This window comes from Ranitomeya imitator, chromosome 2 (assembly GCF_032444005.1).
Source record: "Ranitomeya imitator isolate aRanImi1 chromosome 2, aRanImi1.pri, whole genome shotgun sequence".
NCBI classification, from domain to species: domain Eukaryota; kingdom Metazoa; phylum Chordata; class Amphibia; order Anura; family Dendrobatidae; genus Ranitomeya; species Ranitomeya imitator.
In genome coordinates this window covers 441,499,614-441,511,057 of record NC_091283.1, presented here as the reverse complement: position 1 = coordinate 441,511,057, position 11,444 = coordinate 441,499,614, and the positions used below count along the sequence as shown (strand labels likewise).

General features: G+C 51.3%; 1 long non-coding RNA gene across 1 annotated transcript in view; it reads right to left on the bottom strand.

Annotated features, from left to right (window-relative positions):
* Positions 1–618: 618 nt before the first annotated feature.
* The window catches only part of LOC138664332 (uncharacterized), a 31,757-nt gene continuing 20,931 nt past the window's right edge, over positions 619–11,444 (bottom strand). Inside the window, exon 3 of the long non-coding RNA XR_011318330.1 lies at positions 619–1,012. This is a non-coding gene — a long non-coding RNA (uncharacterized lncRNA). The remainder of the gene's footprint in view (positions 1,013–11,444) is intronic.

Below are 11,444 nucleotides of genomic sequence, written 5' to 3'. Positions count from 1 at the left end.
CATATTAATCTAATAATTTTATCCAAGTGGGTGTGGTCTTTGAGAAGATTTGACACCCACTTGGCTAAAAGACTAGATTTACGTACAGGGAAGAAGGGGCCATATCTCAAGATTGGAGAGGGGCAGATAAAAAAGAAAAACAGCGCCAGATTCAGGAAAACAGTGGCATGTATACCACGTGAAAATATATATATTTATGACTGGTCCTCTATGAATGGCGTAGTTGGCCATGATGTCAGCTTAAAGGCCTTTTAGTGAATGTCTCTGGCCCCTTTTGCGATCTGACCATGTCTTGCACAACCCTCAGCAGTGGTCATCATTCAGCCCGGGCAGCTCATTATCATAGGGCCCTCGGGGCGATGGTGAAGCTGTTTGAATGGATTATGGCAGCTCGGCTATATATTAGATTAGCCCTAAACCCGTCCCATGCCTGAGGCCTGCAAGAACTCATTTATCTCTCAGTGGGCCGATCCTTCACATTAACAAGTAGTCACGTCTTACGTCTCCGGCCCTATCGTGCTTCTATATGGCTGATTGATATTGTTGCCCCCATCACATGGATAGCATCCATACCATAAGGATAGTCATACGCTTACATTCATCAGTGATATTCCTTTAATTAGAGACGATTGCTGGATTATCAAATGTTATTAGTTTTGTCCTATCAGCTTCCATATTCCATGATCATTTATTGGAATGTTTCCAGTCTGTGCCAGTGTGTCAGTCATTACTGCAGTTCTGAAATTCTGTTCATGAACAAGAGAGCCCTGGGTGAACAGAACTGAAGTTGAATTCGTTGCCAGATGCAATATCAGTGCTTGTAAATTACGAGGAGCGATATCTGCAAATATCAGATCATATCTTAAATTTTCTTCTTCTTTACCTTTTCTGCAAAAGTCACAAAGAATTCTTAAAAGTGTGAGAACAAAACCGAGCTGTCGTACTTCCATCAAATCTGAGGTTACCCTTCACACTATGATGTATCGATCCGAGGAGCTTTGAAACCAGACACCTGCAGTAGCAAGAAATGAGTATGAGGGCCGTGTTATGTGATCTACCTGGAAAAAAGAATTATCCGAGTTCTGACAGCTCAAGATGAGACAAAGTCCTGAAATTTCTAATATGAAATGTACAAGAGAAAAATATCTGTATTTTGTGCACTTTACATTTTTGAAAAGTATTGTTGTAGAGCAATGAATTTACCTGGAAACTGTCAGCAAGCTGCTGCTGATGGATATGTCAATCCTCCCAGTGGACGATGTGTTTAGGACCATACTTGGTGACCTGGTGAAGGTGCGCTCTCTGGAGTATGGGAGACTGGGCGCTCTCCTCTGGAGGGGCTTTTCTTTTAGTGTGCCCTAGTCTGGTCATCTCCTTTCCTGGTGGTGGGCTGATGCTGACACTGTAGATTTTTGTTTTGTTTGATCATTATACAGTGATGTAGGGCTGCAGGCGCCGAACTTGGGCTTCGTGATTTGTAATTATTGTGGTGTGTGCTGCTGTATATAATGTATATATTGTATATAGGGATATAGAATAGGGTGTAGGTGTTAGGTTGGGTGGTGGGAAAAGGGGGGAGGTGGGTTTATGTTGTGGGACTATGGCATACCTTCCAACCGTCCCTCATTGTGCGGGACTTTCCCGGATTTGACTCTTTGCCCCGCTGTCCAGCGCAGGACGCTCTCATCCCGGGAGACAGCAGGAGAACTCAGTCACCCCCCCTTTTGTTAGGCCACGCCCCTTCCCCCTGTTCCTGAGTCTCCCAGCGTCACTGTTCAGAGAGGGAGAGAGAGGGGACACTTCTAGTTTGAGGTAACAGCTGAACACAGCCTGGGTGCCGGCGGCAATGTAAGCAGCAGACCAGTGTGAGTGGACCGGAGCTGCTAATTCTAATGCCTGGCTAGTGTAATGGTGCTTGGAATTGAGTGGGGCTCAGCAGGGAGGGACGGACACACTCACAGCCTCCCTCTGTTTGCTGCGGCTGCTCAGTGCTCACTGCTGTGTTATCTGCAGATCAGTGTGAGTGAGATTGATGACTCACGGACACCTCTGTCTCCAGTCAGTGCATTTGAGGAGGAGCAGCTGCAGCTCCCTGGGAGAGGGTGACAACACAACGCACGCATAAAAAGGGCTAAGCCAAAGCCCCTGTGACAGTCTGACACTGTAAAGAAAGGCCGTACTGGGGGCCCACGGCACGTAAAGGGAGGCCGCCATGACGGGGTTACGTGGGACCTGGGAAGCTGGAGCAGTTAGAAGGGATATGGTGGTAAGGGGTTAACTGGGAACTTGAGGGGTGGCTTTAGGGGCATTTTTTGAAAACAAGGGGTGGAACTAGGGGACTGTGGGGAGGGGGCACATAAAAAGGGGCACGCTCCTCACGCAGGCATCCATTTTAGGTGCCTGCGTGACAAGTGAGGAATCTCTGTCACACTTACCAGAATGGACGTTGAAGCGATCCTCCAGCGTCTCCGGATGGCAGCCAGCTCCCAGGGGACAGATTGGCTGAATGCATCCGTTAACAGCCTTCTCCAGGGGACATCGGGAGCACCATCGCAGGCACCGCAGGACGGGCGCCGGCCGCGGAGGACTAGGCCTCCGGCGCGCCTAAGCCCGGACATCATCCCCAGGGCCCGGCGCCGAAATAGGAGCCCCTCTGCGGACCCTCCAGTAAGCAGCGCTGTTCCCTCCACCTCACAGCGCGGCGCCGGGAGGAATCCTCCAGTGCGGCGGGGCCTACAACGGGGGGTGGATCCTTCCTCCCCTCCTTCAGTGTCCGGGCGACGTGGGGCGGCAGGAGCAGGAGCCGGTACGGCGGCCGCCAGCATGCCCGCTGGCGCCGCTCAGCGTGGGAGGCAGCGACAGCCGAGGAGACGGGGGTCAGGTGCGGTGGCCCCTCAGTGCCGAGGATTATGCGGGCGGCAGTCGGCTGGCCCTGGCATCAGCGTGCGGCCTTCTGCAGTGCACAGCTCTGGAGTCTTCAACGCAGCAGCGCCCTCTGCTGGTGGTGGCCTGGATATTGCAAGTTCTGCGCCCTCTGCTGGTGTTGGCCGGGATTTTCCTGCAGCTGCGCCCTCTGCTGGTGATGGCCGGGATTTTCCTGGATCTGCGCCCTCTGCTGGTGATGACCGGAACTTTCCTGGATCTGCGTCCTCTGCTGGTGGTGGCGGAAATTTTCCGGATTCCGGCAGGCGACATTCCGTCGCTTCGGTACGCAGTGCCGGGGACGTATCCGTGGCAAGGAGCCGCACATCTTCCATCGGGCGGCAGGATGCTGGCTCGGCCTTTTCCCTTTCCGCAGCACCAGGGCAGTCGACGGCATCACCGAGTCGCCAGGACACGGATACGGCCGCCAGGAGTTCGGCGGGCAACATCGCGGATCAAGCCGGTCGGGATGCAGGACACCTTCGGCTGGGAGCTGGATCTTCGGCTGCTGGGCTCACAGCACCCAGGCAGCTAGGTGAGAACATTTTCCCTATCTTTAATTTGCCAGGCATAGTTTCCCCTGAAGCTAGGAATAGTGACATTACTTCGGGAGTTGCTAGCGGGGGTATGGGTTTAATCCTTAGAGGTTTAGGGGAGCTAGCGGGCTTGTGGGGGTCCGGTCTTAGCAGGGGGTCTTTGCCGTCAGCTGCTTGGTTGGGAAATACGGGGTCGTTTGAGGGGTCTAGACAGTTGTCTGAAGTTACGGGTACATCCAGCAGTGCGGGTCCTGCGGCAGACACGGGGAGCTCATCAAGGGAGAAGGACGGAACAGCACCAGGGCCTGGGTCAGGAATTGATGCACCAGGTGAGGGAGCTTTGCAGGATAAGGAAAAGGAGGATGTACCGCAACTAGACGATGCGGCTAGGGGGGAGGTCTATGTCTGCTTCGAGGGCCCGTTAGGGGCACATTTAAAACAAGAGGTTAGGGAAAAAATCTGGAAAGGGGAGTACATAGAAATATTTTCTCTTTTACCCCTAGAGAGATTTAATTTGGATAGACCTAGAAGGGAGGACTCTAAAAAAGAAGATGAGGAGAAACGGAGATATAGGCTGATTCCCAGATCATTTTCAAATTGGCTGCAAGCTTTCGCTATTATGGCTAGCGTAATCGGGGAGAAGGCCCCGGAAAATTGCTCGGCATTATTTTGTTACTTAGATGCCATAGGGGTGGCTTACAGGACCTATGGGGGACAGGGTTGGTTACGCTATGACGAACAGTTTCGTCAGCGTAAGGCTTTTAGGCCAAGTATCAGGTGGGATCACAAGGACATAGCGTTGTGGATGAGAGTTATGGTCCCGTCCCGTTTAGGTCAGACTAGCCAGCCTTTTCACGGGGGCGCCGGGAGTTCAGGGCAGTCAGGACACTCGGCGGCTTTGCAGAAGGGACTGTGTTTCGCCTTCAATGATGGCATATGCAGATTCGGGAGCAAGTGTAAATATAGGCACGAGTGTTCAACCTGCGGGGGGGTGCATAGCGCTTCAAAATGTTTCAGGGGTAACAGGCAAAAAGTTGGAGATTCAGCTGACAAAAGGGGTGACTCCGGTGCAGTGGGTCGTGATGGAGGCCTTTCTAAGTAGATACCCTGATAGGTCAGCTGCAGTTTTATTGCGCGACGGTTTTAAGGAGGGTTTCAAAATCCCTTATGTTGAGCAGGATGTTAGTTTAAAAAGAAAAAATTTGAAATCGGCGTTACAATTCCCGGAGGTCGTGTCGGAGAAGTTGAATAAGGAAGTTGCTCTGGGAAGAATGGCAGGCCCGTTTGTCGCCCCTCCGATTGCAAATCTGAGGGTGTCACCTCTTGGCGTGGTCCCTAAGAAAGAACCTAATAAATTTAGGTTAATCCATCACCTGTTATTTCCGAAGGGATCTTCGGTTAATGATGGTATTGATCCCGAGTTGAGTTCGGTGTCGTACTTATCATTCGATTCAGCGATGGAGTGGGTTAGAGCATGTGGAAAGGGGGCTAAGCTGGCTAAGACCGACATCGAAGCGGCCTTTCGTTTGTTGCCAGTTCATCCTGACAGTTTGCATTTATTGGGTTGTTTTTGGGATGGCGGCTTCTTTGTTGATCGTTGTCTTCCCATGGGTTGCTCGATTTCATGTGCTTACTTTGAGGCCTTCAGCACGTTCCTAGAATGGGTGGTGAAAGATGTGTCTGGGATACGCTCATGTTCGCACTATCTGGATGACTTTCTGTTTATAGGGCCAGCGGAATCAGCAGATTGTTCGATTTTGTTGCATACAATGGAGAGTGAGACAAAAAACTTCGGGGTGCCTTTGGCGGAGGATAAAACAGTTGGTCCGGTGACAGTGTTGAGCTTCCTAGGCATTGAAATCGACACGGTAGCAATGGAATGTAGGCTACCTGCAGACAAGGTTACCGCGTTGCGCCAAGATGTGGTTAATACGATTGGTTTGAAGAAGATAAATTTGCGCAGTTTGCAATCGTTGTTAGGGAAACTGAACTTTGCATGTAGGATCATGCCGATGGGTCGAGCGTTCTGCCGCCGCCTATCCTTGGCAACAGTAGGGGTAAAGTCCCCTTTGCATTTCATCAGGATAAAGAAAGAGTTTCGGGACGATTTGAAGATGTGGGCGGATTTTCTTGACGAGTACAATGGCAGATCTCTGTGGATTCAGCCGGTGGCAGATGCTACCTCCTTGGGCATTTTGGTGCATGTCGTTGAAATGAGTGGCTTTGGTCTTTTCTTTCATGGTAGCTGGTCAGCAGCGGCTTGGCCGGAAGAATGGAAGGAGGAGGGGTTAACAAACAACCGGCTACTGTTGCATTTGTTCCCCAGGGTAGTTGCGTTGGCCCTGTGGGGTGACAAATTGAGGAATTTGAAGATTTCTTTTCATTGTGAGCATGTTGGAACGGTGACGGCGGTAAACTCGTTGTCAGCGGCTACGCCTGCAGTAGTGAAGGTCTTGCAGCACTTGGTTTTCCTGGGTCTTAAGTTTAACTTATGGATTGTATCTGAAGTTAGCTTGTCAGCGCCTGATCCAATAGTTGTTGCTCTTTCTCAATTTCAGTGGCAGCTTTTCCGGGATTTGGCACCACAGGCGGAGAGCGCGGGCCGGGATTGTCCAGTGGAGTTGTGGAACCTGCCGCGAGGGCCGTAACAGAGTTATTTACCAAATCGCTCGCGGATTCATCTTGGTCTCATTATAATCAGGCTTGGAGCTTGTGGGAATCCTGGATGTCAAGTATGGACCAGGATATGGAGGAGGAGTATGGTTTGTTGTTGTTCTTAGGTCATCATTGGGAGGCAGGTTGGTCTGTGACACGTTTGAATAAGTTTCTGGCGGGGCTAGCCTTCAACCTTAAATGGAGGGGGGGTAAGGATATAACGAAATCCTTCTTGGTTCGGCAAGTTGTTCGGGGTTGGAAGAAAGGCTGGAAGGCTTCGGACGGTCGCCGACCCGTATCTTATGAGGTGCTCTCAGCCATTGAGCGGAAGTTGCAAGAGGTGTGTTTTTCCGAATGGGAAGTGGTTCTGTTCTGTGCAGCCTTTTCTTTGGCCTTCTTTGGGGCATTTCGGTTAGGTGAGTTGGTTAGCCCGTCCGTTAGTAAAAAAGGTATTTTGTTAAGAGAAAACGTGGATGTCGAAGGGAATAAGGTGGTAGTGTTTATTAAGGCTTCCAAAACGGACGTGTATGGGAAAGGGTGCAAAGTGGTGTTGTTCAATGTTGAAGGATCCCCGGTGTGCCCGGTGGCATCCGTGAAGAAGTACATGGCAAAGGGCGGGGTGTTAGACGAGCCATTCTTGGTGCACGAAAATGGGTCTTTCTTGTCCCGTTTTCAGTTTATTTCTGTTTTTAGGAAATGTTTGGCGGCAGCGGGCTTACCTGCAACACAATATAGTGGTCACTCCTTCAGGATCGGGGCAGCGACTGAGGCCGCTAGGTGGGGCCTTGGTGAGGATGTGGTTCGGAGAATTGGGAGGTGGGAATCTTCAAGATTCCAGTCGTATGTTCGCCCAAACCTATTGTGAGTTAGAAGCTGTGTTAAGTTAATTGTTTGTTGCCTTTCTTTCTGTGTTGCAGGGCCTGATCCGATGCTCGTCTGGATCATGGGGCATTCGTATGTTGTATGGGCTGCGTTGCGTGCTGCGGTTCGTCCGGACGGTCGTCAGTTGGGTCTTTCTCGAGAGACAGTGACTTTACGATGGATCGGTAAAAGGGGGATGGTGTGGAAGGAATGGTTACCTGAATTTCATCGTTTTGTTAGACTGGATAGAGTGCCGGAGATCGTGGTGATACATTTAGGGGGGAATGATTTGGCTAAACGGTCTTGTAGGGAGCTGATTAAGGATATCAAATTCGATATCCTGAGGTTCTGGGTCATGTTTCCAAAAGTGTTGTTGGTGTGGTCCGACATCATTCCCCGTAAAAGATGGAGAGGTGCTAGATCACATGAGGGGGTGAACAGGGCCCGGATTAAAATAAACAGGGCCATATCTCGGTTTATGGTGAGGAATGGCGCGTTGGCCGTGAGACATGTGGACTTGGAATCGGGTCAAGGAGCTTACTGGAGAGCTGATGGCGTGCACCTGAACGCGGTGGGTAATGATATGTGGTGTTTGGCTATCCGTAGTGGCATTGAATTAAGCTTGAAGGTGTGGAGGGACATGAATGGCTAAGGTGTCAGGCCATTCGTGTTCGTGGCGGGGGTGGAGGTCCTCGAAGTCGGTGGAAATGGTAAATCGTGGTTCAATGGGGTGGGGATCTTGAGAGGTCCTGGACACCCCATGAGAGAATTTAACAAGGCGCGGTACGGTTATTCCGCGTGAGGTGGATTTATGGACCCCTGGCATGGGGGTGGGTTCGGTGGACCAGGATTGGTTGTTATCTATCCCTGAGCTGGTGCTTTACGGCTGGGGGTAAGACTCATCCTGGGCTGAACATTGTGGAGTTTTTGGGATACTGAGTTTTTTATAACTTTGGGGCTTCGAGGACCGCCCCTCCTATTCTGGGTTGTCATAAAAGTTCTGTTATCTTTTATTTAATAAAATGGCTGCTGTGGCCAATTAAATCCAACATATGTCTCCGTCTGCTGTTTTGAGTACGTTAGTAGTTTATTCTTTAGATTGTTAAGAGATCTGTTTAAGGGGGTTGGGGTAATTTTTTTCCAGGTCACGGAACTCACGTATACCCTATGTCAAGAAAGGCCGTACTGGGGGCCCACGGCACGTAAAGGGAGGCCGCCATGACGGGGTTACGTGGGACCTGGGGAGCTGGAGCAGTTAGAAGGGATATGGTGGTAAGGGGTTAACTGGGAACTTGAGGGGTGGCTTTAGGGGCATTTTTTGAAAATAAGGGGTGGAACTAGGGGACTGTGGAGAGGGGGCACATAAAAAGGGGCACGCTCCTCACGCAGGCATCCATTTTAGGTGCCTGCGTGACAAGTGAGGAATCTCCCGCCCACCCTCCCTCCCTTTTTTGGTTAGGGTAATGGAGGGGGTGAAGTCGGCATATGTGGGCTTTTGGAGTATTGTTTTAAGAGGCGTCTAAATGTATTTATTTTGTTATGTGAATGCTGTCAGGGTATTGTCACGGCAGTTGGCGGGGGTGGAGGTCCTCGAAGTCGGTGGAAATGGTAAATCGTGGTTCAATGGGGTGGGGATCTTGAGAGGTCCTGGACACCCCATGAGAGAATTTAACAAGGCGCGGTACGGTTATTCCGCGTGAGGTGGATTTATGGACCCCTGGCATGGGGGTGGGTTCGGTGGACCAGGATTGGTTGTTATCTATCCCTGAGCTGGTGCTTTACGGCTGGGGGTAAGACTCATCCTGGGCTGAACATTGTGGAGTTTTTGGGATACTGAGTTTTTTATAACTTTGGGGCGTCGAGGACCGCCCCTCCTATTCTGGGTTGTCATAAAAGTTCTGTTATCTTTTATTTAATAAAATGGCTGCTGTGGCCAATTAAATCCAACATATGTCTCTGTCTGCTGTTTTGAGTACGTTAGTAGTTTATTCTTTAGATTGTTAAGAGATCTGTTTAAGGGGGTTGGGGTAATTTTTTTCCAGGTCACGGAACTCGCGTATACCCTATGTCATGTAGCAGAGCCGTGTGTACGAGGTGTACGGAGCGGAGCAGCGTGTGTACGAGGTGTGCGGAGCAGAGCCATGTGTGTACAAGGTATACGGAGTGGAGCAGCGTGTCCAATGTGTACGGAGTGGAGCCGTGTGTGTATAAGGTGTATGGAGCTGAGCCGTGTGCGAGGTGTACGGAGTGGAGCCGTGTGTGTGCGAGGTGTATGGAGTGGAGCCGTGTGTGTATGAGGCGTACAGAGCAGAGCCGCATGTGCAAGGTGTATGGAATGGAGTCGTGTGTACGAGGTGTACGGAGCAGAGCCGCATGTGTACGAGGTGTACGGAGTGGTGCCGTGTGTGTACGAGATGTATGGAGAGGAGCCGTATGTGTATGAGGTGTATGGAGTGGAGCCATGTGTGTGCAAGGTATACTGAGCGGAGCAGCATGTGTAATGTGGACGGAGTGGATCCGTGTGTGTATGAGGTGTATGGAGCGGAGCCGTGTGTGTACGAGGTGTATGGAGCGGAGCCGCATGTGCAAGGTGAATGGAGCGCAGTCATATGTGTACGAGGTGTACGGAGCAGAGCCGCATGTGCAAGGTGTATTGAGCAGAGCCATGTGTGTACGAGATGTATGGAGAGGAGCCGTGTGTATGAGGTGTACGGAGCGGAGCTGTGTGTATAAGGTGTATGGAGCGGAGCCGTGTGTGTACGAAGTGTATGGAGTGGAGCCGTGTGTGTACAAGGTGTATGGGGAGGAGCCGTATGTATGAGGTGTACGGAGCGGAGCCGTGTGTGTACGGAGCGGAGCCGCATGTGCAAGGTGTATGGAGCGGAGTCGTGTGTGTACGAGGTGTATGGAGCGGAGTCGCATGTGTACGGAGCGGACGCTGGCTGTGTCAGATCGGAGCAGATATTGCTCCTCACTCTGACACAGACTGGCACAGGAGACACGGAGGTCTTTATCAGTGGCATATCACAGCTACAGCGATGTGAGCAGTCAGCGGCGCAGCTGGATGACACCATTCAGCGCCGTGGGTGTGGAAGCTGCCGGCTGCTGCGAGGGAGCGCGGTGAAAGGTGTTTCTGTGTAGTGATGGAGAAGGCAATGATGGGGGTGGGGTAACCATGTGTGGCCAGTATACTGTACCCAGCATTATGTGTGGCCATTATTCTATACCCAGCATCGTGTGGGGCCATTATACTGTACAAAGCATAATGTGGCGCCATAATACTGTATGGACCATCACGTGGGGCAAGTATGCTGTACGCAGCATCATGTGGGGCCGTTATACAGTATGGAGCATAATGTGGCCAATGGCCATTGTACAGTATGGAGAGTAGTGTGTGGCCATTGTACACTATGGAGCGTCGTGTGTGGCCATTGTACAGTATGGAGCGTCGTGTGTGGCCATTGTACAGTATGGAGCATCGTGTGGGGCCATTGTACAGTATGGAGCGTCATGTGTGGCCATTATACAGTATGGAGCGTCATGTGTGGCCATTATACAGTATGGAGCGTCGTGTGTGGCCATTGTACACTATGGAGCGTCGTGTGTGGCCATTGTACACTATGGAGCGTCGTGTGTGGCCATTGTACACTATGGAGTGTCGTGTGTGGCCATTGTACAGTATGGAGCGTCGTGTGTGTGGCCATTGTACAGTATGGAGCGTCGTGTGTGGCCATTGTACAGTATGGAGCGTCGTGTGTGGCCATTGTACACTATGGAGCGTCGTGTGTGGCCATTGTACACTATGGAGCGTCTTGTGTGGCCATTGTCCAGTATGGAGCGTCGTGTGTGGCCATTGTACAGTATGGAGCATTGTGGGTGTGGCCATTGTACAGTATGGAGCGTTGTGTGTGGCCGTTATACAGTATGGAGCGTCGTGTGGGGCTATTGTACAGTATGGAGCGTCGTGTGTGTGGCCATTGTACAGTATGGAGCGTCGTGTGTGTGGCCATTGTACAGTATGGAGCGTCGTGTGTGTGGCCATTGTCCAGTATGGAGCGTCGTGTGTGGCCATTGTACAGTATGGAGCGTCGTGTGTGGCCATTGTACAGTATGGAGCGTCGTGTGTGGCCATTGTACAGTATGGAGCGTCGTGTGTGGCCATTGTCCGGTATGGAGCGTCGTGTGTGGCCATTGTACGGTATGGAGCGTCGTGTGTGGCCATTGTGCGGTATGGAGCGTCGTGTGTGGCCATTGTCCAGTATGGAGCGTCGTGTGTGGCCATTGTCCAATATGGAGCGTCGTGTGTGGCCATTGTACAGTATGGAGCGTCGTGTGTGGCCATTGTCCGGTATGGAGCATCATGTGTGGCCATTGTACAGTATGGAGCGTCGTGTGTGGCCATTGTCCGGTATGGAGCGTCGTGTGTGGCCATTGTACAGTATGGAGCGTCGTGTGTGGCCATTGTGCGGT